Below are 27,641 nucleotides of genomic sequence, written 5' to 3' on the forward strand. Positions count from 1 at the left end.
TGTGGCAGTAAGTACATTTGCATTGTTGTGCTTTATCCTTTTAACCAGTTTACAAGTCTGCGGCAGTAAGTACATTTGCATTGTTGTGCTTTATCCTTTTTTGATATTATCGTACGTGAAATTTTTTCTTAATCTCATTTTCTGATCGCTTGTCAAAAGTGTGTAGAAATACAGTTGGCTTCTATATACAAGTATATCTTGCAATCTTGCTGAACTTGTTTATCAGTTACAATAGTTTTTTAGTGGATTCCTTGAAATTTTTTCCTATATATAAAATCATGTCATCTGTGACTAGAAATAGTTTTACTTCTCTCTTTCCAAAACTGGATGCCTTTCTTTTTCTTGCCTAATTGTCCTGGATAGAACTTCCAAGATAATGTTGAATAGATGTGGTGGGAGCAGGCATCTTTGTCCTGTTGCTGATCTCAAGAGGAAAGCGCTGGGTCTTTCACCATGAAGTACCATGTTAGCTGTGGTTTTATAGGACATGCCTTTTATCAGGCTGGGGAAGTTCCTTTCTGTTCCTCATACCCTAAATGCTGCTCTAGCCTCATGGAAAGGAATGGAATGTTACCAAATGCTTTTTCTGTGTCCTCTTTTGATAATCATGTCAGTTTTGCCTCTTATTTTATTGATATGGTGCATTAGCATTAGTGTAGAACCCCTTCTGTAGAGTGCTGAATTTTATTTGCTGGTATTTTGTTGAACATTTTGCATCTACTTTCCTAAGAGTTATTGTTCTGTAGTTTTCTTTTCTTGCTTTATCTTTCTCTGGTTTGGTAGCAGGGTAATGTTGCCCTTGCAGAGTGTATTCGGGTGTGCTCCTCCTCTTCTTCTATTTTCTTTCTGGAAGAGTTTGTAAAGAATTTTAATTCTTTAAATTTTCAGTAGAATTTATTAGGGAAGCCATCTGGGCCTTGTGGGATTTGGTTTGTGGGTAGTGTTTAGATTACTAATTCAGTCTCTTTATTTGTTATAGGTCTGTTCAAATTTTTGACCAATTCCTAGTTAGTTTTAGTATTTTTTTTTTACTTTCTAGGAAATTATCCATTTTATCTAAGTTGTATACCATATTGTTATAAAATTGTTTATAGTATTCATTTAAATCCTTTTTATTTTTGTAAAGACAGCTGTAAGTTTCTCTCTCTCATTTCTAATTGTGGAAATTTGAGTCTTTTTCCCATGAGCCTCACCAAGGGGTTGTCAATTTCATTGATCTTTCAAATAATGAACATTTGGTCTTATTGGCTGTATTATTTTTCTAACCTCAGAGATTTAATTAATTTCTATCCTACTCTTTATTATTTCATTTCTCCTGCTTGCAGTAGGATTAGTTTTTTTTTTTTTCTTTTTTCTTCCAGTTTTTTACAGGGCAGAGTTAGGTTTTTGATATGAGGTCTCTTCTCTTTTTCATTTTTTTTTCTCTTTTTCATTTTTATTTTTTTTAAAGGTGCTCTTTATTTATGCATGAGAGACACTCATAGAGAGGCAAAGACATAGGCAGAGGGTGAAGCAGGCTCCCTGCGGGGAGCCTCATGCGGGACTTAATCCCGGGACCCTGGGATCATGACCTGAGGTGAAGGCATATGTTCAACCGCTGAGCCACCCAGATTCCCCTCTCTTCTCTTTCTCATTGTGAGCATCTACAGCCAGAGACTTCCCTTTCAGCACCACTGTCCCTGCATCCCAGAAATGCTGGCATATTGTGTCTGCATTTTCTTTCTTTTTTTTTTTAATAAATTTATTTTTTATTGGTGTTCAATCTACCAACGTACAGAATAACACCCAGTGCTCATCCCGTCAAGTGCCCCCCTCAGTGCCCGTCACCCATTCACCCCCACCCCCTGCCCTCCTCCCCTTCCACCACCCCTAGTTCGTTTCCCAGAGTTAGGAGTCTCTATGTTCTGTCTCCCTTTCTGATATCTCCCACACATTTCTTCTCCCTTCCCTTATATTCCCTTTCACTATTATTTATATTCCCCAAATGAATGAGAACATACAATGTTTGTCCTCCGATTGACTTACTTCACTCAGCATAATACCCTCCAGTTCCATCCACGTCGAAGCAAATGGTGGGTATTTGTCATTTCTAATGGCTGAGGAATATTCCATTGTATACATAAACCACATCTTCTTTATCCATTCATCTTTCAATGGACACCGAGGCTCCTTCCACAGTTTGGCTATTGTGGACATTGCTGCTATAAACATCGGGGTGCAGGTGTCCCGGCATTTCCTTGCATCTGTATCTTTGGGGTAAATCCCCAGCAGTGCAATTGCTGGGTCGTAGGGCAGGTCTATTTTTAACTCTTGGAGGAACCTCCACTCAGTTTTCCAGAGTGGCTGCACCAGTTCACATTCCCACCAACAGTGCAGGAGGGTTCCCTTTTTTCCGCATCCTCTCCAACATTTGTGGTTTCCTGCCTTGTTAATTTTCCCCATTCTCACTGGTGTGAGGTGGGATCTCATTGTGGTTTTGATTTGTATTTCCCTGATGGCAAGTGATGTGGAGCATTTTCTCATGTGCATGTTGGCCATGTCTATGTCTTCCTCGGTGAGATTTCTCTTCATCTGTTTTGCCCATTTCATGATTGGATTGTTTGTTTCTTTGGTGTTGAGTTTAATAAGTTCTTTATAGATCTTGGAAACTAGCCCTTTATCTGATACGTCATTTGCAAATATCTTCTCCCATTCTGTAGGTTGTCTTTTAGTTTTGTTGACTGTATCCTTTGCTGGGCAAAAGCTTCTTATCTTGATAAAGTCCCAATAGTTCATTTTTGCTTTTGTTTCTTTTGCCTTCATGGATGAATCTTGCAAGAAGTTACTGTGGCCGAGTTCAAAAAGGGTGTTTCCTGTGTTCTCCTCTAGGATTTTGATGGAATCTTGTCTCACATTTAGATCTTTCATCCATTTTGAGTTTATCTTTGTGTATGGTGCAAGAGAGTGGTCTAGTTTCATTCTTCTGCATGTGGATGTCCAATTTCCCCAGCACCATTTATTGAAGAGACTGTCTTTCTTCCAATGGATAGTCTTTCCTCCTTTATCGAATATTAGTTGACCATAAAGTTCAGGGTCCACTTCTGGGTTCTCTATTCTGTTCCATTGATCTATGTGTCTGTTTTTGTGCCAGTCCCACACTGTCTTGATGACCACAGCTTTGTAGTACAACCTGAAATCTGGCATTGTGATGCCCCCAGCTATGGTTTTCTTTTTTAAAATTCCCCTGGCTATTCGGGGTTGTGTCTGCATTTTCATTCATCTCAAAGTATTTTCTAATTTTTCTTAGGAATTCTTTGATTATTGGTCATTTAAGAGTAAGTTGTTTAAATTTCACATATTTCTACTTTTGATCCATTGTTGTTCAGAAAACAATCTGTATTAAAATCCTTTAAAAGTATCAAGGTTTGTCTCATGGTGCAGCATACAGTCCCTCTTGGAAAACGTTCTGTGTGCATGTGAAGACTGCATGCCCTTTGGTGATTGCTTACAGTGTTGTGTAGATATCTGTTGGGTCTAGTTGGTTTATAGTATGGTTCACATCTTCTCTTTCTTTATTGATCTTTTGCTGCTTTGTTGTATCTGCTACTGAAAATGGAGTATTGAAGTCTCCAACAATTTTCCCTTTGGTATTTCTGTGGCTACTTGGGTTTTGGCCTAGTGCTCCAAGTAGTGTGTGGTTGCTATTGATGTATCTTTTTCCATCCTTTTACCTTCAATCTGTTTGTATCTTTGAATCTACAGTAACTTCCTGTAGGCAGTGTGTCATTGGACTTCATTTTTTAAATCAAGTCTGACTCACCCTGCCTTTTGATTTTTTAATCCGTTCATGGTTAATGTCGATATGGTTGGATTTATGTCTGTATTTTCCTATATCTTCCATTCCCCTATTTCTCCTTTACTGCTTTCCTTGCGTTTTGTGAATATTTTCTAACACAGTTTTTAAGGTTCTTTGGTGAGTTTTTGTGCTTGAGTCACTTCCTTAGTGGTAGTTCTTACATTCATCATACACATATTTTTTTAATATAATTTTATTTATTTATTCATGAGGGACAGAGAGAGTGAGGCAGATACATAAGGAGAGGGAGAAGCCGGCTCCCTGAGGGGAGCCCCTTGCAAGACTCGATCCCAGAACCCTGGGATCACGACCTGGGCTCAACCACTGAGCCACCCAGGTACCCCTGTCATACACATTTTAATGTCACACTTGTTCTAACCTAAGCCTATTTAGATACAGAAGTGACTCCTGTATTCTTTTATTCTGTTTTACCCTTGTCTGTGGTGTTATTGTTAAATATATTATACCTGCATGTTATAAGCCCAACAATACACTGTAATAATGATGACTTTATGTAACTTTGTCTTTATAGAAGCTGAGAAAAGAAAGTATGTAGTATTTGTTTTATTAACCCACTTACTCAACATTTTGATGCTCTTCCTGTGTTCATGTGGTTTCAGATTACCAGCTGGTGGCATTTCCTTAGCTCAGTACAGCTTTGCAGCAACCACCCTGCTTTGAGTTGGTACTGGCAAAAATAGTACGTTCTAGACGATACAAGCCCAACAACACAACTACACACATGTTGTTTTATACAATTACCTTCTCATTCAGTTAAAAGAAATGGGATGAAATATGCATTTATATTGTCATGTATTATTACATAAGTATCTTTATAGATGCTTTTTGTTTTCTTTTTTTTTTTTAAGATCTTATTTATTCATTTAAGAGAGAGAATGTGTGTGAGCAAGCACAAGCAGGAAGAGCAGCAGGGAGAGGGAGAAGCAGATTCCCCAGTAAACAGGGAGCCCAACCTGGGACTCGATCCCAGGACCCTGGGATCATGACCTGAGCTGAAGGCAGATGCTCACCCGATGGAGCCTCCAGGCACCCCTGCTTTTTGTTTTCTATGTATAAATTTGATTTTCTATGTGGAGTTACTTCCCACCTGAAAAATGATCAGTAGTTCCTATGAAATGGGTGTGCTAATGAGAAATTTTCTGTTTTTTTGTTTGTTTGTTTGTTTGTTTGTTTTTTAAATCCAGGAATGTCTTTATTCTGTCTTCCTTTTGAAAGATAGCTTTTCTGGATATAAGATTTTTTGTTAACTTTCTTTTTCTTGGAACACATTGAAGGTGCTGCCTCACTGCTTTCTGGGTACCATTGTTTCTGACAAAAATTCATGTGTTAATTTTTGTTGGAGCTCCTCCTTTCCTATTACTGCTTTCAGTACTTTCTCCTTGTCTTTGGCTCTCAGCACTCTTACTATGATGTCATCTTTAAATAGCAACCATTTTCTTTTTTCTTTTTTTTTTTTAATTTAAATTTTTTTCTTTGGGTTGCTTCCACCTTTGGCTATTATGCATGATGCTGCTACAGCCATGATGATACAAATATATCTTCAAGTCCCTGCTCTCTGTTCTTTTGAGTCTATACCCAGAAGTGGAATTGCCGGAACATATGGTAATTCTATTTTTAATTTTTTGAGGAACCATTTTATTGTTTCCTACAGAGGCTACACCATTTCCCATCCTTCCCAGCAGCACATAAAGAATTCCAATTTCCTCACATCCTCACAAACCCTTGTTATTTTCTGTTCATTAAGAAAATATTCTTCGAGTAGCCATCCTAATGAGTCTGAAGTGGCATCTCATTGTAGTTTTGATTAGCATTTGCTTAATGATTAGTAATTTGATCATCTTTTCATGTGCTCATTGACCATCTGTATAATCTGCTTGGAGAAAAGCCTATTCAAGTCCTTTGCCCATTTTTGAGTTTTTGTTCTGCTTTGATTTTTTTTTTTTTTTGGTTGTTGTTGAGTTGTAGGAGAGCTTTATATATTCTGGATATTACACAGTTTCATTTTTCTTTTACAATACATGTGTCTCTTGTTGACTTTTCTTTTGTTACCATAGTGGTCATAACTTCCAGTATTACAATCAATAAGAATGGCAAGTGAACATCATTGCCTTGTTCTTGATTTAAGAGGAAATCATTCAGTCTTTCACTGTTATGTATAATGTTCGATATAGGGTTTTTTTTGGGGGGAGGTAGGCAGTGTTTATCAAATTGGGGATGTTCCCTTATCTATATTTTCTGAGCATTTGTATCATGAAAAGATGTTAGATTTTGTCAACTGTATTTTGTGCATCAACTGATATTACCATGTGATTTTTATTATTATTAATATTGTGCATTACATTGCATTATTTGAATACTGAACCAACTTTGCATGGAATAAATCCCACTGGCTGTGGTATGTAACTCTTTTCATATCTTGCTGAATTCTATTTGCTAATATTTTAAAGGGATTTTTGCATCTACATTCATGAGGGATATTGGTTTGTACTTTTCTCCGTTGGTAATATCTTTGGGTTTATTATCAGGGAAATTCTATATAAAATTAATTGGAAAGTAGTCCCCCCACCTCCTGTTTTTTGGAAGAGATTATGTGGCATTATAATTCTTTTTTAAAAGTTTGGGAGAAAAAAAAAAAGTTTGGGAGAAATCTCCAGGGAAGCCATTGGTATCTGGGAATTCCTTCTCGTGAATTTTTAAATTAAAAATTTAATCTCCTTAAAAAAGTTAATCTCCTTAATGATTACAAAATGACCTCCTTCATATTGGGAAAACAGTAGTGTGTGCTTTTTGAGGAATTGGTCCATTTCATCTAAGTTGTCATATTTTCATGTGTCGAATTGTTTGAAATAGTCTCTTAATATCCTTTTGATGTCTTCAGTATTTTTGAGTGGGTACTTCTGTATAGTTCTCTTAGTAATTGCCCTAGGTATTACAATATAAGTACGTAGTTTATCTTAATCTGGTATCAGTGCTTTGCTTCTTTGAGTGAAGTGTTGAAGTCTTACTTCCTTTTAGTTCCTTATATCTTTCTTTAATTTGCTGAATTAATTTGATGTGTAACATTGTGTAAGTTTAAGCTGTATGCTGTATTACTTTGATACATTGATACATTGTAATAATGGTTTTTGATATAATGACATTTATCACAGTTTGTAACTATAGTGTGGTATTATATTCATTATACTATGCTTTGGATCTCTATGGCTTATTTGCTACTCGTTACACATTTGTACCTTAAACGCCATCACTCTTAACCCTCATCCCCCACCGCATTCCCTGGTAACCACCGTGTTATACTCTTTTTTTATATATATAGAGAGATTTAGCTTTTTTAGATTTCCACATGTAAGTGATATTATATAGTACTTGACTTTGGCTGACTTATCTCACTTACATTATGTGCCCAGGGTCCATCCATGTCATTGGAAGTAGGAGGGTATCTTCCTTTCTTGTGATTTTATATTATTCCACCATGTATGTGTATCTTTTTTATCCATTCATCCATTAATGGGCATATGAGTTATTTTCATATCTTGGCTGTTGGGGATAATGCTGTGATAAACATAGGAGTGTATATATACCCAGAAGTTGAATTGTTGAATTGTAGGACAGATCTATTAACTTTTTGAGGAAATTTCATACTGTTTTCCATAGTGATTGGGCCAATTTATATTCCCACCAACAATGTATAAAGGAAGGGATCCCTTTTCACCACATCTTTGTAAGTAGCTGTTGTCTCTTGTCTTCTTGATGATAGCCATTCTAACAGATGTGGGGTGATACCTCATTGTCAGGTTTGTTTTGTTTTAAATATTTATTTATTCATTTTAGAGAGGGAAAGGAGCAGAGGAAGAGAGCCCCAAGCAGACCTGGCTCTGAGTGTGCAGCATAACCCTGAGATCATGACCTGAGCCAAAATCAAGAGTCAGACACTCAATTGACTGAGCCACCCAAGCGCCACTTATTGTAGTTTTGATTTTGCATTTCCCTGATGATTAGCAATGTCAACCTTCTTTTCCCATGCCTGCTGGTCATTTTTATGTCCTCTTTGAAGAAATGTCTAATTTAGTCCTGCCTACTTCTTAATCAAATTTGTTGGCTTTTTTTTGTTGTTGTTGTTGTTGTTGTTATTGAGTTGACTGGGTTCTTTATATATTTTTTATTTTAATCCCTTATATATGGTTTTCTCCCATTCTGTAGGTTGTCTTTTCATTCAATTATTTCCTTTTGTTAGTTTTTGTTTTTTTTTTTTTTTTGCTGTGTAGAAGCTTTTGAGTTTGATGTAGTCCCATTTGTTGATTTTTTTTTTATGTATGTTAGCATCATGCCACCTAAATTATTGCCACAACCAATACTGATGAGCTTCTTGTCTACATTTTCTTCTCAGAGTTTTATGATTGTAGGTCTTAGGTTTAAGTCTTTGATCCATTTCAAGTTAATTTTTATTTAAGTGGTGTGAGACAGGGATCTAACTTCATTGTTCTGCATGTGTTTCTCCAGTTTTCCCAACATCATTTACTAAAGAGGCCATCCTTTCCCCATTGGGTACTCTTGGCTACTTTGGAATATCAGTTGGCCATATATGTTGGCATTTAATTCCAGACTCTGTTCTGTTCCATTGATCAGTGTGTCTATTTTTGTGCCAGTGCCATACAGCTTTTATTACTATGGCTTTGAACTAGTTCAAACTAGTTTATAGTTTTAATGATACACACACCACAGATAATGATGTATAAAAACATATGCGAAATATAAATGTGTATGCAACATTATAAACTAGTTTATAGTCATAACTCAAGATTGCTTTGACTGTTTGGGGTCTTTGTGGTTCCATACAAATTTCAATTATTTTTTTTTTATTTCAGTGAAGGATGTCTTCGGTATTTTGATGGGGATTGCATTGAATCAGTAGATGGCTTTGGGTAGGATGGCCATTTTAACAGTATTAAGTCTTCTGATACATGAACATAGGATGGCTTCCCACTTCTTTGTCTTCTATTTCTTTCAGCAAAGATTTTTAGTTTCCATTGTATAGACACTATATTTCTTTGGTTAAATTTATGCCTAAGTATTTTATATTTTGGGGATCCCTGGGTGGCACAGCGGTTTAGCGCCTGCCTTTGGCCCAGGGCGCGATCCTGGAGACCTGGGATCGAATCCCACGTCGGGCTCTCGGTGCATGGACCTGCTTCTCCCTCTGCCTGTGTCTCTGCCTCTCTCTCTCATTCTGTGTGACTATCATAAATAAATAAAAAAATTTTTAAAAAAGTATTTTATATTTTTATACTATTTTGAATGGAACAGTTTTATTTCTTTTCGAGATGCTTCCTCATTAGTGTGAAGGAATGCAGTTGATTCCTATATGCTGATTTTGCAACCTGCCACTTTACCAAAGTCACTCATTAATTCCAAGTTTTTTGACTGGTTCTTTGGAATTTACTATATATAGGATCCTATTGTCAGCAATAATGACAATTTTACTTCTTCCTTTCCAACTTGGATACCTTTTATTTCTTTGTCTTGCCTAATTGCTCTGAGTAGGACTTCCAATACTATACTGAATAGGAGAGGTGAGAAGAGACATCCTTGCCTTGTTCCTGGTCTTAGGGGAACACTTTAAACTTCTCTCCATTGAGTATGATGTTAGTTGTGGGTTTGTCATATATGGCCTTTATTATGTTTGGGTATGTTCTTTCTAAACCCAGTCTGTTAAGGATGCTAACATGTCAGATGAATTACACTTACTGATTTGTGTATATTGAACCATTCTTGCATCCCAAGGGATAAATCCCACTTGGCCTTGGTGTCTAATCTTTTTAATTCATTCTTGAATTCCATTTGCTAGTATTTTGTTGAGCATTTTTGCAACTATATTCATCAGATAGCAGTCTATAGTTTTCTGGTGGTATCCTTATCTGGTTTTGGTATCAAGATAATGCTGGCCTTGTAGAATAAGTTTGGATGTATTCCCTCCTCTGCATTCACTTCCTCTGGTCTCCATGGTTTCCAATGACAAATGCACTGTCATTCAAATTAGTGATCCTTTAGAAGTAATGTTCCATTTCTCTTCTTCCAAAATACTTTGTCCTTAGTTTTCAGCAGTTTATAATGTGTCTTGGTGTGGATTTGTTTGGACTTATGCTTTGTATTCACTTAGCTTCGTGACTCTGTAGGGTTGTACCTTTCACCAAATTTAGGGAGTTTTAAGCCATTTCTTTGAATACAATTTTTGTCTCACTTTCCCCTTTCCTTTGGGACTCCAGTGATAGAAATGTTAGCTCTTTTGTTATTGTCAAACAGATTCCTGAAATTTTGCTCACTTTTTATTTTCAGCCCACTTTCTATTATTCAGATTAAGTCAATTCTGTTGATCTAATCCCAAGTTCACTGATTCTAGCCTTTGTCATCCCTACTTCAAACTTGAGTCCATTCAGTGAGGTTTATTTTGTTATTATGTTTTTAAGTTCCATATTTACATTGTAGTAGCTTTTATTTCTTTGCTGTGATTGTGTGGTTTTTTTCATTTGTGTCAAGATAATTTGTAACTGCTTATTAAGGAATTTTTATAATGACATCTATAAACCTTCTCAAGTAATTCTGATATTTGACTTATTGTGGTTACAGGATTTCTTGATTATCTTTTTTATTTATGTTGTGACTATCTTGATTCTTGGCATGACAAGTGATTTTACATTGTACCCTGGAATTTTAGAGCTTATGAGACTCTGGACCATACATATGTGTGTATGTGTGTGTGTATGTATATATGTGTACACACACACACACACACACACACATATATATATATATATATATTTTTTTTTTTTTTTTGCAGACTGTTCCCTTGTTGAGGTGTGGCAAGAGGACCAGGTGAACATGAATGTTTAGCTTCCCCCTGGGCCCCACCAATCCCACTGGAGAAAATATAGGGTACTGCCTTGTACTACTTCATTGTGGGAGGTGAATAATAGTTCCGTTCCCCTTTATGGCCACAAACATCTTCCCGATGGGAGGAGGGTTGCCAGCTCACACTGTCACGTTGCCTGAGTGAGGTATAGGATCAGCTCCCTAGTGAATCCCGCTGTAGGGTAGTTGCTCAGCTCCCCAGTGATCCCCCAGGACCAGAACAGGGGCAGAGGGAGGGCATTAAGCAGAGGGCCACACAGCTTCACCTCACATGGGCATCATGGTCCCATTCAATGGTCCTAGTTAGGTAAGAGCTCAATACTCCATTCTTAATTGACAAAGGATATAAAAGACTTGAATACTATTGTTGACTAGTGAACTGTCTATTGTTGAGTTGTCTGCTTCTACAATTCCATCGGTTTTTATTTAATGGATTTTAGGACTCTGTTAGCAGCATACCCAATTTTTATTTCTTTGTAATTTTTTTCTTTATAACTTTCATACTTTGTGATTTTTATTTCTTCCTGATGAGTTGACCCCTTTATCATTATAAATGTCCCTATTGTCTCCAGTAAGTTTGTCTTAAAGTCAATTTTGGCTGGTATTTAGGATAGCGGCTCCAGCCTCCTTGTGTTTGATGTTTGCATGCCATCTTTTTCCATCCTTTTACTTTGAACCTATTTGTGTCTTTGAATATATAATGTATCTATTGTAGGCAGTATATGCTTGGCTCCTGTGCTTGGCAGTCTGGCAATCTCTGCTTCTTTATTGAGTATTTAATTCACTTACAGTTAATATAATTACTGATAGAGTAGGACTTATATCTGCCACTTGCTACTCATTCTCTGTAGGTCTTGTGTCTCTTTTATTCCTCTCTTCCCCCCTTTACTGCCTTCCATTGTGTTGAATAGATGTGTTTTGGTGTGCCACACTAAGTCCCTTGCTAGTTTATTTTTTCCTGTTTTTACATTGTTTTCTTAGTAGTACGGTCTGGGGGTTACAGTAAGCATCTCAACTGGACAGAATCTGCTTCAGGGTGCTACCAAATTGGTCTTCAGATGTGTTTGTCTGGCTCCCCCTCCTCTCCTTCTAGGGACTCTAATCACACGAACATTGCCATCCCTACCGGTAGCTAACAGGCTCCATAGCTGTGCTCAGTTTTCTTCACTTGTTTCATGTTCTTCCGAACAAGTCCTCTTTACCAGTCTATCTTCAGGTTCATTAATCCTTTCTTTCTTCCGCCAGCTCACGTCTACTGTGTAGCCCCTCTGGCTTTCCCTCCGAGTTGCTGTACATGGCAACCCCACGGTTTCTATTTGGTTTATTTCATAAATCATATCTATTTACTGATGTTCTCCATTTGATGTGTCACCACCATCATACTTTCCTTTTGTTCTTTAATTATGATTTCTTTTCACTATTTGAACATGCTTATCATAGACGCTTTGAAGTCTTGGCCTCCAAAGGCCAGCATTTTGGGCCTCTGGGAGATCATTTCTATGGACTCCTCTTGATTCCTGTTGAAGGGTTACACTCTCTGTTTCTTTGCATGTCTCATAATTTCTTGTTCAAAGACTTTTTCATTTTATATAACATAGGAACTCTGGATTCTGATTCTTCCCCCTAACTGGCGGCAATTATGCTGCTGGGTCTTTTGATGGCGTGTTTGTGCCCTGCCTGCGCCATTCTGCGGTTTGTGCCTCCTGCAGCATGTGGTCACTGGGGTCTCTGCACAGGTTGTTATTTGTTTCTTTAACATGCTTTTGTTTTTAAGCCTGGCGTTCTTTGTGTCACCCCCAGATCAGCATAGCCCAGGGGTCAGGCCACCATTGGTCAGAAGTCTTGTTTGAACAACTTGAGCCAATGAAGCGTCCTCCCTTTGCTGAGGTGATGTGCATGTGAGTTGAGACACTCACTCAAAGTTCAGACAGTTTACAAGTCTTTTGTGGCTGTTGCTTTCTGCCCGCATGGGGTCCCGCAGCCAGCCAAGGATAAGCAGATAACAGGTGTCCTTGCTTGTTTCTCTGGAGGGTGCGTGCAGTCTTCCAGATCTCAGGAATCCTTTAAAAATTCTTGCTGGTCTGTTTCTTGTCCCAACCAGTACCATAGCCTCTGGAAGCTGTGGTATCGGCCTTCCCCGATGATTTGCTGATTTGCCCCTGAGGTCACTGTTGTTTGATGTCGTACATGGGGTCTTCCATGAGGCTCCGGGTCGGGTTGGCCGTCTTCATTGGCATCAGGACTGAAAATCCTCCAGGCTACTAGTGCCACTGAGCCTGTGTGGGGGGAATGGGAGCAACCCTAAGCAAAAGTGCCACTGACACGGCTGTCCTGAGGTTTCATAGTTCTTTCTCCAGTAAACACTTTCCATTTAGCCTTCGGTTAATTTCTGGAGTTCTTGAATGTTTGTTTCTGACAGTCTTGTCTGGTTTTATCACCGCCGTCTAGGGAGAAGTTTCGCCCTCATTCCACTTTCCAGAGATGTGCTGCCTGTTGCTGATTTAATGTTATTTTTTCGTGTATGTAGAACTTTGATATACTTCTGTCAAAACCATACAAGGGGGTCTACTGAGAGATTTCCCTCCTTCCCATGCCCTTCCATCCTAATTCGTTCCGTCCCTCATAGGTAACCAGTGCTGTCGAGTTTATTTTGCACGAGTGATATGTGTATGTTCTTTGTCAAACATATGTGTTGATTTTCTCATTCACCTTTATTACAGAAAAAGGTGGTGTTCTAGATCTGTCCTTTTTGTACTCTCCTTTTCTCCTAGAGATCACTTAGTATCCACTGGTAGGGACCTTTCTCATCATTTGTTACAGTTACATGCTGTTTCTCAATACCTATGTCCTATAGTCCTGACAACCAGTGTCTCAAGTTTGCCTGTGTAGGTAGTTTCCGGATGGCGGCTAGACTCACTATGCTGCAGCCAGAGGTTTGGCACGTTTCTGACATTTTACAATTGCAAATAAAATGCTGCATTGAATAATCTTATGCATATTGTTTGCATATTGTTGGAGGTATACCCTTAAGGTAAATTCCTAGGAGTGGGATTACTAGGTTGCAATATAAACACACACTTAGATTTGTTAAATATTGCCAAATTCCCCTCCACGAGGAGTACCATTTTGCATTTGCACCAGCAGTGTGAGACTGTTGCACACAGCCTCACCGAAGGAGTAGGTTATCGGTACTTAAAATTTTTGTCGATCTCATAGGTAAAAAGGTATCCTGAGTTAGCTTTAGCTTGCAGTGATCTTCTTACGAGTGAAGCAGCAATCTTTTCATAAGATGAAGGGCCATTCGTATATGTAATTTCCTGAACTGTTAATATCTTTTGCCTATTTTTCTATAACCATTTTGGTCCTTTACTCCTTCAGTTTTTACATTTTGTGTGTATCATAGCTTTAGGCCTTCTGATGATGACATACATTGCAAAGATTTCCTTCCATTTTGTCATTTGTCTTTTAATTTTGTTTAAAATACTTTTTTCTATGCAAAAGGTTTATTTTATTATGCCTGTCATCAAATATATTGATCTCCTCTTATGACATCTGGATTTTTTAGTCCGAGACAGGAGTCCCTTTTACTATGCGTTGTTTATAGAGGAATTCACTCTGTTTTATCCTAGTATTTCTGTAGTCCTGTCAAGGAGATGTCCATCTACTGTACCTTCACAAGAACTCTTAGTAGGAATGGTTGATAAATTCTTAGATGTAATCATATGTTTCTTCTTAAAACTATCCATATGAGGAAATATCTAGAATTTTTGCATCAGCATTCACAAATAGTATTGGCCTTTTATTTTCATGTTCTATTTTTATCAGGTTTACATATCAGTGTTACACTTTAAGAAGTATTTGGAAGGCTTCCTTCATTTTCTGTGCTCTGAAACAATATATGTAGTATTAAGACTCTCCAGTTTCTAAAAGGCTTCAATAGACTTCTCCTGTGAAACCTACTGGATATGGCACATTCTCTCAGGGTAGTTTCTTAGTAACTTTTTCTTCTTATTTTTTTGGAAATCAGTGTGCGTAAGCTTTCTATTTCTGCTGAGATCAATTTTAGATAAACTGTATTTTGCAAGGAAGTTATCCATTTCATCTGGGTTTTGCAAATTCTTTGCATAGAAGTGTATCACGCAGTCTATCATTATTTTAAAAATTTCCTTCACAGCACTTTCTCTTGTTTTTTGTTTTGCATGTTTGTGCTTTCTCTCTTTTCTCCCTAATTAAATGGTAGTTTGTCTGTGTTTTCCATTTTATTTTTCTCATGCAACCAGGATTTTATTATATTAATTTGGCCTACTATTTTACTGTTTTCTGCCTCATTAATTTCTTTTATCTTTGTTATTTCCTTCCTTGTTCTTTCTTTTGATTTACAGTCCTTTTTTCTAGCTTGTTCAATTGGTAGTCTGTGTATTTTTTTTTAATTGATCTATGTGCTTAGACCTATAAATGTGTGCTCAAAAAAAGAGAACTGTTTTCATGGGGGTAGTGTTCTCTACAAAAGACCTACCTCATGGACTATGTTCTTCAGATTTTTTATATCTTTTTCTTTTGGTCCACTTAGGCCATCCTATGAATGTGGAACATTAGACTCTCCCTTCACCAAAATGTTTATATTTTCCCCTGAATATCCAATAGTTTCTGCTTTATACGTGTGGTTGCTGTGGTATTTGCTACATACTTGTACATAATTGTTATAACTTCATTATGAAATACAGCTTTTAGCATTTTAAAGTATCCTCATTTGTCTCATTTAATGCCTTTTCAGCATTAATTATACTTTTTCTGATACATGAATCATAACCCCTGCTTTCTCAGTGTTTACAGTTACCTGTTACGTCTTCATTCATTCCTATATTTTTCAGCCATTTCAATCACTGAATTTTAGATGTCTTTTTTTTTTTAATTGCATGGAGTTGGGTTTTGCTTTACGAACCAATTTGAATGTATTTTTCTTTTAAGAGGCACGTTTTTTACTGTCATTTATTAGTACAAATGACATGCTTGTATTATCACATATTGTGATTTTTGCCTGAATTATGTCCGACTGGTTTTGTTGTTCTATTCTGTATGTCTGCACTGCTTTTTCATTAATTATTTTGGTATTTAAGAATGTTTATGTATTCTTTCTTCTGGTGGTTTCCTTTGTGTGACTGGTTTTGTTCTGGTTAAATACCCCTTTCTCTTAGGCTTATTCTACGTGATGTGCCAGCTTTAATCGTATCCGTGGACTCCTGTTGTCGTGTATCTAAGTCCTACTTCCTGGGCACTGTATCTGGTCTATACTGTTTCCTCATTCTCTCAGATTCGTATTCTGTTTTGTCAGAATGTAGGATGTTCATATGTTCTCATTCAGCCATAACTTTATCTGGGTCTTTATTGGTAACTAAATATACAAAATGTTCACCGTGACTTCCCTTGCCAGAGCTTTCCCCATCCTTCCAGTGGTTGCATGTAGCTCATCCTCTGGTAAGTTCCTGAGCAAGCACATGTGTGTACAATTTATACACAAGTGAAACTGGTTTTCCATCACTTCGATATATGAATGTCAGCTTGGTTGAACATAAAATCCTTGGTATGCACTTCCTTAAGGTTTTTGAAAATGTTCCACCATTGTCTTGCTTTCTGGCCTGTCTTCGATAAGTCCATTGCTAGCATGCTTCTCTTGCTTCCATAGTTATTTCATCTTTCTGTCGGGAGACCATCTTCTTTATTTGTAAAGTCTTGTAGTTTGACTGGGAAATGCCTCAGAATTGATTGTTCTAGATAAATTCTCTGGTATCTACATAGTATCAGAAATGCAAGAGTTAGAGTTTATTGTATTTATAGAAATTTTCTTAGATAAGGTTTTAAATATAATTTCTCTTATTTTTATTTTCTCCTTAAGAGACTTCAGTGATATGAATGTTGGGCTTCCATTAACTAGAGCCACTGTCTTTTTATTACTTTCTTTATGTCTCTGCTTCTTTGAAGTCTTCTGTGCTTCCTCTATTTTTTTTATAATGAGGTAATGTTCACATGATGTAAATTATTTTAAAATCAACTCATGGCATTTACCACATTCACAATGTTGTGTCTGTTGTTTATATCATATCTAACAATTTATTGCCAGATCCAAGGTCATATGATTTACCCCTATGTTTTCTTCTGAGAAACTTAAGGTTTTAGCTCTTATATTTACATATAAGCTTTTATTTAGTTCTTGTATATGGTGTGAGGAAGAGGTCCAACTTCATTTTTTTTTTGCCTGGGCTGTTCCAGTTGTCCCAGCACCATTTGTTGAAGAGGCTATCCTTTCCCATTGAATAGTCTTGACACTCATTTGAAAATCAGTGGACCATGTATGGGAGGGTTTATTTCTAGTTTTTCCATTTTATTCCATTGATCTATATGTCTGTCCTTATGCCACTACCACATTGTTTTTGATTACTGTAACTCTGTAAGAGTTTTGAAAGTAGAAAATGTGAGTCCTCCAACTTTTCTTCAACACCATCTTAGCAATTAGGGGCCACTTGCAACTCCATAAACATTGTAGGATCAATTTTTCCATCTGTTTTTTAAAAAGAACATTAGAATTTTGATAGGAATTCCACTAAATCTGTGGATCACTGGGTGATATTGTCATCTTGACAATGCTAAGTTATCCAATCTGTGAATATGGGTGCTATTGTAAATGCGTCCTTAAAAATCATTTTCTTTCTCAGTTTGTCCATTGCTAGTGGATAGAAACACAAATGATTTTCTTTGTCTTGACCATGTGCCCTGCAACTTCACTGAACTCAGTGGCTCTAATAGTGGATTTTCTTTTCTTTTTAAATGGAGGATTCTATAGGATTTTCTACATATAGGATTAGGTCATCTGTGAATAAAAAATAATTTTACTTCTTCCTTTCCAAAATAGATGCTCACAATTTATGTATTTGTTTGTTTATTTTTATTTCCTAATTGCCATAGTTAAACTTTCTAGTACATTATTGAAAAGCAGTGGTAAAAACAGGCATTCTTGTCCAGTTCCTGCTTGAGGGGGCAAGTTTTCAGTTTTTTCACCATTGAGTATGATGGTAGCTGCGGGTTTCCCATAGGTGTTCTTTATCGTGTTGAGGAAGTTACCTTCTATTCCTATTTTTCTAGGAATTTTTACCCTGAAAGGTCAATGGACATTGATTTCTGCCTTTGAGGTGCTCAGGTGGGTTTTTTCCTCTTTCTATCAATGTGATATATTTCACTGATTGATTTTTCTCATGTTGAACCACCTTTCCATTCCTGAGATAAATCCCACGTGGCCCTGGTGCATAATCATCTTAATATGCTGCTGGATTTGGTATACTGGTGTTGTTTTGTTGTTGTTGTTGTTGTTGTTGTTGTTTTTGAGGGATTTTGCATCCCTAAGAATATTGTTATCTAGCTTTCTTGTGGTATACTTGTTTAGCTTTGATATCAGGATAATACAATTCTATAGAATGTATACAAGGTCTCCCCCCCGCCCCATCTTTTTTGTTAGAGTTTGTGGATTGGTGTTAATTCATCTTTAAATGTTTGGTATAATTCACCAGTGAAGCCATCAGTTCCTAGACTTCTCTTCCTTAAGAGTTTGTTGATAGCTGATTCAAACCTTTTACTTGTTACAAATCTGTTCAGAATTTATTTCTTCTTGAGTCAGTTTCTGTACTTTGTATGTTTCCAAGAATTTGTCCATTTCATCTAAGTTATCTAATTTTTGAAGCATGACTGTTCATAGTATTCCCCAATATTTCTTTTTATCTCTGTAAGGTCAAGTGTGCTATTCCACTTTCATTCACCATTTTTATTTATATGTATTTAATTTTTTTCTTAGTCATTCCAGCTAAAAGTCTGTTAATTTTGTTGTTCATTTCAAAAAGAGCCAACTTTTTTGTTGATTCTGTTGTTTTCCTATTTTCTTGTATCTTTCACCAGTGTCATATTTATTATTTCCTTCTTTCTGCTAACTTTGGGTTTATTTTACTTTTCTTTTTCTAGTTCCTTAAGCTGTAAAGTTAGGTTAGTGGAGATCTTTTTATGTTTTTAATGTGGTAATTTGCAGATATAATTTTCTCTGAGCACTGCTTTCATTGCATCCATGTCTGGGTATTTTGTGTTTTCATTTTCATTCATCTCAAAGTATTTTCTAATTTCCCTTATGATGTCTTCTTTGATCTACCAGTTTTAAAAGAGTGTTCGAATTGTTTCAATTGCCACATAGTTGTTAGCTTTCTAGTTTTCCTTTCATTATTGATTTCTAGCCTCCTTCCATTTGGGTTAGAGAGGATACTTTATATGATTTTAATTTTAAAATTTACTGAGACTGCTTCATGGCCTAACATGTTCTCTATCTTGGGCACTATTCCATGTATACCTGAGAAGATTATGTATTCTGCTGTTTTGGGGTTGAGTGTCCTCTATATTTAGACTTCTTTGTTAAGTCTAGTTGGTTTATGATATTGTTCAAGTTTTCTCTTTCCTTGTTGATCTTCTGTCTGCTTGTTCTATCCATTACTGGGTGTGAGGTACTGAAGTCTATAACGATTATTATAGAACTGTCAGTGTCTCCCCCGATTCTGTCAATGTTTACTTCCATATTTTGGAATTCTATTGTATGAAGTACATATATATTGGTAATTGCTATGTCTTCTTGATGAATTGACTCTTTCCTCAATATATAGTGTCCTTCATCTCCTGTAACAATTTTTGACTGAAAGTCTATTTTTCCTGGTATTAGGACACCCACTTAAGCTCCCTGTTGGATGCTATTTGCATAGAATATCATTTCTTATTCTTTTACTTTCAATCCATTTGTGTCTTTGGATCTAGAATGAGTATCTTGTAGACAGAGTCAGTTGTATAATTTCTTTTTACCCATTCTGCCAATCTCTTTTGGTTGAAGAATGTAATCCATTTACATTTAGTGTAATTACTGTCCAGGAAGGATTGCCATTTTGCTATTTTTGTTGTAGGTCTTAGACCTTTGTTTCTCATTCCTCTTTTACTGACTGCTTGTGTTTAACTGATTTTTTAGTGGGGTACAATTTTTCTCTTCTCAGTCCTGTTATGTATATTTTTTAAGATATTTTCTTAGTAGTTACCATGAGGATTACATTTAACATCCTAAATTTATAAAACTCTAGTTTGAACTGATATCAACAGCTTCGATAGCATACAAAACACAGCTTCTATATAGCTCCCCCTCACATATTTGTCACAAATTTTATCTTTATCCATTGTATTCCCAGTTACACAGGTGTAAATTATTGTCTTATGTATTTGTTTTTTAAGTCATGTAGGAAATAAAAGCAAGTTACAAACTAAAAATGCAATAATACTGGCTTTTATGTGCAGTTACCTTTTCTGGAATCCTTTATTTCTTTGTATAGCTTTGAGTTACTTTCTAGGGTCCTTTCACCTTGGTCTCAAGAACTCTCTACAGCATTGTTTGTAGGGCAGGTCTTCATTTTCCCTTCTTTGTTTTTTATTTTCTTTTGTTGTTATTCTGGAATGGTTACCATACAGTGTTATATTAGTTTCAGGTGCACAGTAGTGTCCCTGTATTGTTGAAAGATAATTTTATTCCTTATTGAATTCTCAACTCATTTTTCTCCCAGCACTTTAAAAATGTCATCTCATTCCCTTCTGGCCTTCACACTTTCTGATGAGAAATCAGGCATTAATCTTACTGCATGTTCCTCTATGTGATCGGTCATTTCTCTCTTTTCATGGTTCTGTCTTTGTCTTTTAACAGTTTGATTATGATGTGTTCCTTGAGTTCACTGAGCTTCCTGGAAGTATAGATTACATGCCTTCATGAAATTTGAAATTGCCAGATAATATTTTCTCAAATATTCTTTCTGCCCCTTTTCCTCCTCTCTTTCTGGGATTCCGACTATGGATATTTTGGTGTACTTGATGGTGTCCCACAGGTCCTTAGGGTCTGCTCCTTATTCCTTCATATTGTTTCCTTCTGTTCCTTAGACCGGATAACTTCAATTGACCTATTTTCATGTTCACTCATTCTTCTGTCTGTTCCAATGAAACCCTCTAGTGAGCTTTTCATTTCAGGTATCATGCCTTGCAGTTCCAGCATTTCCATTTAATTTCTTTTTATAATTTATCTTCATTTATATTCTCTACTTTTTCACGTATTGTTCTCCTAGGTCCATTCACTTCTCTGTCTATGATTTCCTTCAGTTCTTTGAGCATATCTAAGAAAGTGTTTTGAAAGTCTCTGTCTGGTAAATTCAACGTCTGTGCTTCCTCAGGAGCATTATCTGCTCATTTCTTCTGTGAACAGGCTACACTCTCTATTTCTTTACATGTTTCATAACTTTTTGTTGAAAACTGGATATTCTATGTATTATATGTAGTAACTGCAGAGATCAGAAGCTTGCCCTTCCTTAATACTGGTTTTGTCTTGCTGTGGGCTATAGCTGGTTAGGGACTTATAATCTATTTTTGTGAAATCTGTAAACTTCGTCACATTTGGTCTCTGAAGTTTCAATTCCTTTAGCTCATGCTTAGCTTGTACTTTGACCAAACGTTCCTTGAGAGCCAGGGCTCAGAAAGACAGAGGGAGAAGATGGGAGAGAAAAAACTAAGAAAGAATTCCTCCAGTCTTTGCAGCTTAGCTTTGTGCTGGGCACTTGGACATTTGCCTGGGCTGTTTACATCTCTGCCTTAGCCTTCCCTTCCTGATTGAGGGTGGGCAGAAAGCTCAGCCAGTGAGGAAAGCTTAGTGTGTTCTTGGGACTTTTCAAAGCATGCATCCTGCCCTGGGTGTGAGCTTGGCCTTCCCAATTCCTCTGTGTACACAGTTGCTTCTGAGTGGTCTGATTTCCAAAGGAAATTATTTCTCCAGCTTTTTTGCCCAGGCTTTCTGTGCTCTACTGTGTCCCTCAACTATAAGTTCTCTCCAGGTGGCTGGAATGTGTTGGACTCCCTGCCAGTGTTTTCAAGGAATGCCTCTCACCTTTCACCTCTCTGCTCCTTCCAGAACCAAGGATCAGAGCCCCACACTGGGAATGTGGACCCCCGCCCTCAAGCTAGCACCCAGCCAGAGTAGGGGTGTCACAAGGGCTAATACAAATGCCACTGAGTTTTCCTACCACTTTCATGTTGCCTCTTTCCTGACTGCTTCCTAACTCTGGCAGGTAGATTCTGGCAGGTTGGGCTTGATTTTTCAATACCTCTGTGAAGGTGAAGGTGAATTGGAGGTACATACCCCCTTTCTTCTTCTTAATACCTCGGTGAAGGTGAAGGTGAAGGGTCCTTGGAGGTACATACTCTCTCCTCCTCCTCCTCCTCCTCCTCCTCCCTCCTCTACCCCACTCCTCTTCCTCCTCCTTCTTTTTTATTTTTTGCCAGGATCCCTCACTTTCCTCCTGTTTTTTTTTTGAAGAGTATCTTCAACTTCATGTCTTGACCCTGTAGCCATGGGCTTGCATTGGTGGGAGGTGGTTGGAGCATTGTTCACATCTGGTTAATTTCTATACTCAGGAGGTCGGAAGACTGAAGTGTTTGGTCTCCTCAGGCTGCCGAAGGGACACTCATCTGTGGCTTTAGCTGCACTCCTTGGTTTTGTACCTTGGGGGAGGCTTGGAACCAGAGGGAAGGGAGCGGTGTGCCCTCCCTGGCTGGAAGTCTCCTAGAGGCATGCCTTCCTTGTAGTGTGTCCATCTACTCCATAGGCAGAGTCTGTCAACCCTCTGACCTTGCCCACCCCTGCTTCCCCTCCAACCGCCTCCCTTGGCCAAGCTGCTGCTGTTTCTTTGCCTAGCTTGTTGGCCTTCAATCTTCATCAGTCATTCCGTTTCCACCACTTCTTCACACAGCAATCTGAGGGAGTTCTTTAAATATAAAGTGGATCTCACTGGTCTCCTACTTAAGATGCTCCAGTAGCTTCCTGTCACAGCGTCTTGGGTCAGTTCCACTGGATGCAGAGCCCGATTCAGGCGTCCTCGTGCAGTGCATGTACTGAGCAAGGGCTCTGTGGTGGGCAGCTGGGGCGCAGCATAGAGCACCACTCAGAGCTGCTCCACCAGCTGTTCAGGGAGCTGGGGTATTTCTCTCTACCCCTCAGGCCTGTGTACGGTGAGCAGGCCCCGAGGTCAGAGACCGTGCTCACGGGAGCATCTGGCAGGGCCTGGCGCACGAGGACACTGTGTCTCGTCCAGGCAGCTCTGCAGAGCCACCTGCCCTGCATGGGGCTTGGTCCCCCCGGAGCCAGAGAACAGCAGCCCCATGCCCCCTGCTCCCTGGAACCGACCAGTTCTTAAGTAAGCTTCATCCCCTTTTTCCATGTATTCTCCAATTATTGGAAATTCCTCACGTTTAAACCATTCTGACTCCTGTGCTCGTGAAGAGGCCAGCGGCATAGGAAGGGGGCCTGTGGGGGACACTGGGCAGATGCCACCATGTCTTTTCACAATGCAGTGGTGTCCTCGCGAACTCGGGGTTGGGGGGGCAGTTATAGCTGAGTTCCCCTCAGGCCCCCTGCCCTCTCCCTGCCTCCCAGCCCTCCTGCAGCCAACAGGGACGGGGTGGGGGAGCCAGGCTGAGTTGATTATTTTTGACATCAGTTGTTAACATAATTTTGACGTGAAGCCTCCCCCCGGCTCTGGGGTGGCTCTGACTGTGTCCAGGCTCCAGCTCGGGGAGCCGTGGGGAGCCTCTCAGCCCCAGATCTGGCCTGGCTGGGAGGCGGCCTGGGAAGGGACCTGCGTTTCTCAAGCCCGCGCCCTCGGGGCCTGGGGGTGGGGCCCCAGCAGATGTCTGGATTTGGTAGCCAGGGCCTGGAGCCGGATGCTGAGAACGAGGCCTGCAACTCATTTCCCCATTAAACATTCTGAGAACATCTGCACCGGTTTCCAAGGCTTCTCCCTCACTAATTGCTCTGATTATTGTGTGAAGTGAAGCACTGGCACGTTTCCGCGATGTTGTGATGAAGGTGAAAAGATCGCTCTTAATTAGATTAAAAACATTTTTTTCTTCCTCTGTAATTTTGCCTTGAAAATCAAGGACACTTTTTTGTTTTCTTCATCCAAAGACCTCCAGAAACTCTCCTCCCCACCTCTCCAGAGGTTTCTTGGGAATGTCCTGTGAGCTCAACTCTTGGAGAAGACAGTGCTGAGCCCAGATTCCATTGTATATTAACGTTTCCCGGGGCTGTTCTTGCTGCCGGGAACCAGCCCCTGGAACCGTGGCTTGGGAGGCTCGGACAGGGACTTCCTGGACCACGGGGACCCCAGAGGGTCGCAGAGCTGTGGGGGTGGCCATGTGGCTCCCTTTCTGCTTCCTGTGCTTGCTCAGGGCTGCCCCTGGCCCGCAGTGTCACCGCCTGTCCCGCCCCACCAGCGCCCCCGCTTTCAAGCCCCCCCCTCGGGCCACAGGTCTGTGTGCGCTGGAGCCGGGGGGTCCTGCTGCGAGGGGAGGTGCAGGATGCAGGTCCTTGGTGCCCTCTGCTCAGGGTTCCTCCAGCCCCCAGGACTGGCCAGGGTTCCCAGGGTTGCCCCTGCCCTCGACTTCTACGTCGCGGCCCTGCTGCTGTCAAATGCGTGTGCACATCCTCGACCGGACATGACACCCGGCACGTTCCAGCGTTGGCGCCCATCACCTCCTTGTGCGGGGTGCAGATGAGGCCTCAGCAAAGGAGTCAGGGGAGCCGGCCACCGGCCCTCATCCCCCCTGCCCTGGGCCTCCCCGAGCACACGTGACCTTGACTCCCCGGGTCCGTCGCTCCGGGTTCATGCCTCACCCCCTGTTGGTCACACACATTCCTGAGGACTCTCTTGGTAACACGTGATGGAACCCCAAACTCAGATGAGCTGAAGCACAAAGGGACATTTTTTGGCTCTACATCTGGACCCAGCTGTTCCAGACACAGCTGGACCCCGGGGCCGGGATGAGCTCGCTCGCTTGTTCTCACTCCCCCTACCCGCCCTGCTCCCTCTCCCCCTGTGCCCCGGGGACGGGGAGGGGGCGGCTGTAGCCTCAGGCAGCCCCTGCCCAGGGGACAAGACAGCCACCAGCTCAGCCAGCCCACAGACCGAGCTGTCTCCTTCCCCCACGGTTCCCGCCAGAGCCTGGGGCCAGGTTCTCCTGTGCCCCAACCAGGGACGAGCTTCCTCAGACCTGCCTCTGTGCCTCCCAAGGCCAGTCCCGGGCCACAGGCCCTTTTCTGGGGACAGCCCGTGGATCCCTGAACCCTGTAGCCTGGGAGTGGGGAGGGGGCAGCTCCCTAAGGACGATTCGAGAAGCCGCTCCCAAAGCCAGGCCTGGCCGCCAGGCGGGCAAAAACAACAGGTGTCCACTCAAGCAAGGTATTTTCCGAGCGGAACTGGGTGCCAGCTGTGAATATACATTCTCGCTCCGCTCCTCGCCCCTGTTCCTGGCAGCTGTTGTGGGAATGGCTTTTACACTCTCTGTCCGTGCCCCTTACTTCTCGCCTCTGAGTGGAGACACAGGTGGCGGCCCGGCCGCGCTGGCTCGGGGTCTGTGAGCCGGGCACAGGCAGCTGGCACGGGCCCGGGGCCACGGCTCAGCGATGTCACGCAGGGTCTGGCTGCAGCTGTCCGGATGCCCTGGGGAGGGGGTTCTCCTTCACGCTGCAGGATCCGCGGGGCTTTGGCAAATCCACTGAGAGGGGTGGATTTCTTGGGGGGGGGGGGTGAGGGGGCTCTCACTTGGGAAGGACAGGGGCAGCTTCTGTCTATCCCTATGGGACAGGCCGGCCCAGGGAATGCGCCTGCGCCTGAGCCTGAGGGCCCGGACGGAGGGGGAAGCGGGAGGCGGGAGGCGAGGGTCCCAGGCGCAAGGGAGCCCCAGGCCCAGGCAGGGCCGGCTCTGCCGAGGACTCGGGTTACACCTGGGGGATTACACAGGATTTTCATCAGTCACGAGGGGAGGTGGGGGAGGTTACCAGGGAGACTCTCCCCAGGGTGGAGGGCAGGGGGCTCAGGGGCAGGGGGAGGGCGGGCCAGAGCCAGACCACCGCTGACTTGCTGCTGGAGGCCCGGCCTCGTCTGTGTGACCCGGGGCACAGCTTTTCACCCTCCTGAATCTCACTCTGCTCATCTAAAAGCAGGGATCAGAGCTGCCACCCCGTGGGGCTGATGTGACAGTGAAGTGGGGTCACACTTGAAGCAGCAGAGGGGAACTGGGAGGCCTCCTCCTGCATCTGGGGGGAGCCAGGTGTGCCCCAGAGTCAGGGTGACCCAGCCTCACCATTAGAGCAAGGGGGAGGCATGAGAAGCCTGGGACATGGGAGCCGACCCTGCTGGGAATGAGGCCGGGACATGTGCATGGGCAGCTGGGCCCCAAGGGGGACGCTCCCCATGGGTGGGGGACCAAAGGGCACAGGGTGCCCCAGAGGGCAGGGTTTGTGGGGCCAAGTGAAGAAAGGCGAGGCACAGACCTGGGACACCCACAAACCGTTCCTCTCCAATGTGCAAAGGTGTCGTCCAGGCTAGAAAACATGGACACCAGAAGGAAGGACGTGAAAATCACCCGCCACCTATGCACCCAAACCCAGGCACACTGAGCATCACCATCTCTCCACCCAAACCCAGGCGCAGTTAGCATTTTGGTCTATTTCCTTCCAGTCTTTTTTCTGTGCCCATATTTTTTTTTTTTTTTGTAAGAAAATTTAAATTGCCCTCTTGAGCAGGGCTGCCGGCTGGGAAGGAAGCTGCTGTGCTGTTCGGTTCTGTTCTCCGGAGGGAGGGCGAGGCTTGGCAGCCGGTGTCGCCAGCTGTGCCGGTCGCCACGCCAGAGGCCACGCTCGCCATCCCAGACCTCCCATTTTCCTAGAAAACAAAATTGTTTTGTTCTGCCCTGAAAACTTAGGCCCAGATTCCGGCCTCGACAAGGCAAAGGCAGCCAAGGAATGAAAGTGTCAGAACACTGGGACCGTCTTAATGGAAGTGTGACTTCCTTGTCACCAGGACACCGCGCTCCCTGCCCCAGGGTCCGGCCCTCCTGGGAGCCAGGTGTCCGGATGCGCCGCCCTGGTGGGTCCACCGTAGGCTAGGTCTGCTCTGTAGCTGGGAGGCCGGGGCTGTGGGTTGCCTCGTCACATGTTGGGCTCCTTGGAGGTTGGGGGGGCGACAAGCCAGCCCTCCTGAGACCTGGCAATCGCCCCCACGCCCAAGCCTGAAGGGGGCAGCGTGCCGCTGTATCCACGGAGGATCCAAGGCCCCCACCGCAGAATCAGGGAGGTGGGAGGTGGTCTGCGGCCCTGGCCACTGCCTACCTGTGGCGGGGGAGGCAGACCTCACAGTCTCTGACACAGACAGCGGGCAGGGCAGCGCCGTTCCTTTCGGTCTGGAAAAACACACCTGTGGAACCCCTCTGCCCCTCGCTGCGGGGCCCCTCGTGCTGTTCCCAGGATTAAACCAAACAGCACACATTCTTCTCTGGCAGGTGCAAGCCCCACCCGCTCTGGGCAGCCAACTGATGTGCACATTTTAATTTCCTAAAACACCAGGGCTGGGCCTTTCTCAGGGGTCAGGTGGCTCACCCTTGGCCTACAGGCTTTAGAGATGGCACTTGTCATCTCGGGTGTTTAGAAAGCAGCCCCACTTTCCAGCCACCCTCCTGCCCTTCTTTCCTTCTGTATACAAGTGATGCAGACATAAAAATATGTATTTGTGTTCTTTTTCCTTTCTTTTTTTTTTTTTTTTTGAAAGAACATTTGAATCCTGGACGAAGTTTTAGCTCTGTCACTTGACAACTGTATAATATAACCCAGGGTACTTGAATCTCAGCCCCGAGTCTCTAAAATGGGGGCGGTAAATGCTCTCGCCAGGTCCCAGGCCTGCGAGCCTTTGACTGTACTTGCATTCTTCGAGGCTTACCGGTCACTTTG

The 27,641-nt window shown here is 41.5% G+C and overlaps 1 protein-coding gene and 1 long non-coding RNA gene across 4 annotated transcripts in view; one reads left to right on the forward strand and one right to left on the reverse strand.

Moving 5' to 3' along the window:
- Positions 1 to 27,641, forward strand: part of KCNQ1 (potassium voltage-gated channel subfamily Q member 1) — a 323,020-nt gene that overhangs the window by 114,918 nt on the left and 180,461 nt on the right. The window lies entirely within an intron of this gene.
- LOC119864243 overlaps positions 26,399 to 27,641 on the reverse strand; it is a 41,998-nt gene continuing 40,755 nt past the window's right edge. Inside the window, exon 3 of the long non-coding RNA XR_005373526.1 lies at positions 26,399 to 26,580. This is a non-coding gene — a long non-coding RNA (uncharacterized LOC119864243). The remainder of the gene's footprint in view (positions 26,581 to 27,641) is intronic.

This window comes from Canis lupus, chromosome 18 (genome assembly GCF_011100685.1).
Source record: "Canis lupus familiaris isolate Mischka breed German Shepherd chromosome 18, alternate assembly UU_Cfam_GSD_1.0, whole genome shotgun sequence".
Classification (NCBI taxonomy): domain Eukaryota; kingdom Metazoa; phylum Chordata; class Mammalia; order Carnivora; family Canidae; genus Canis; species Canis lupus.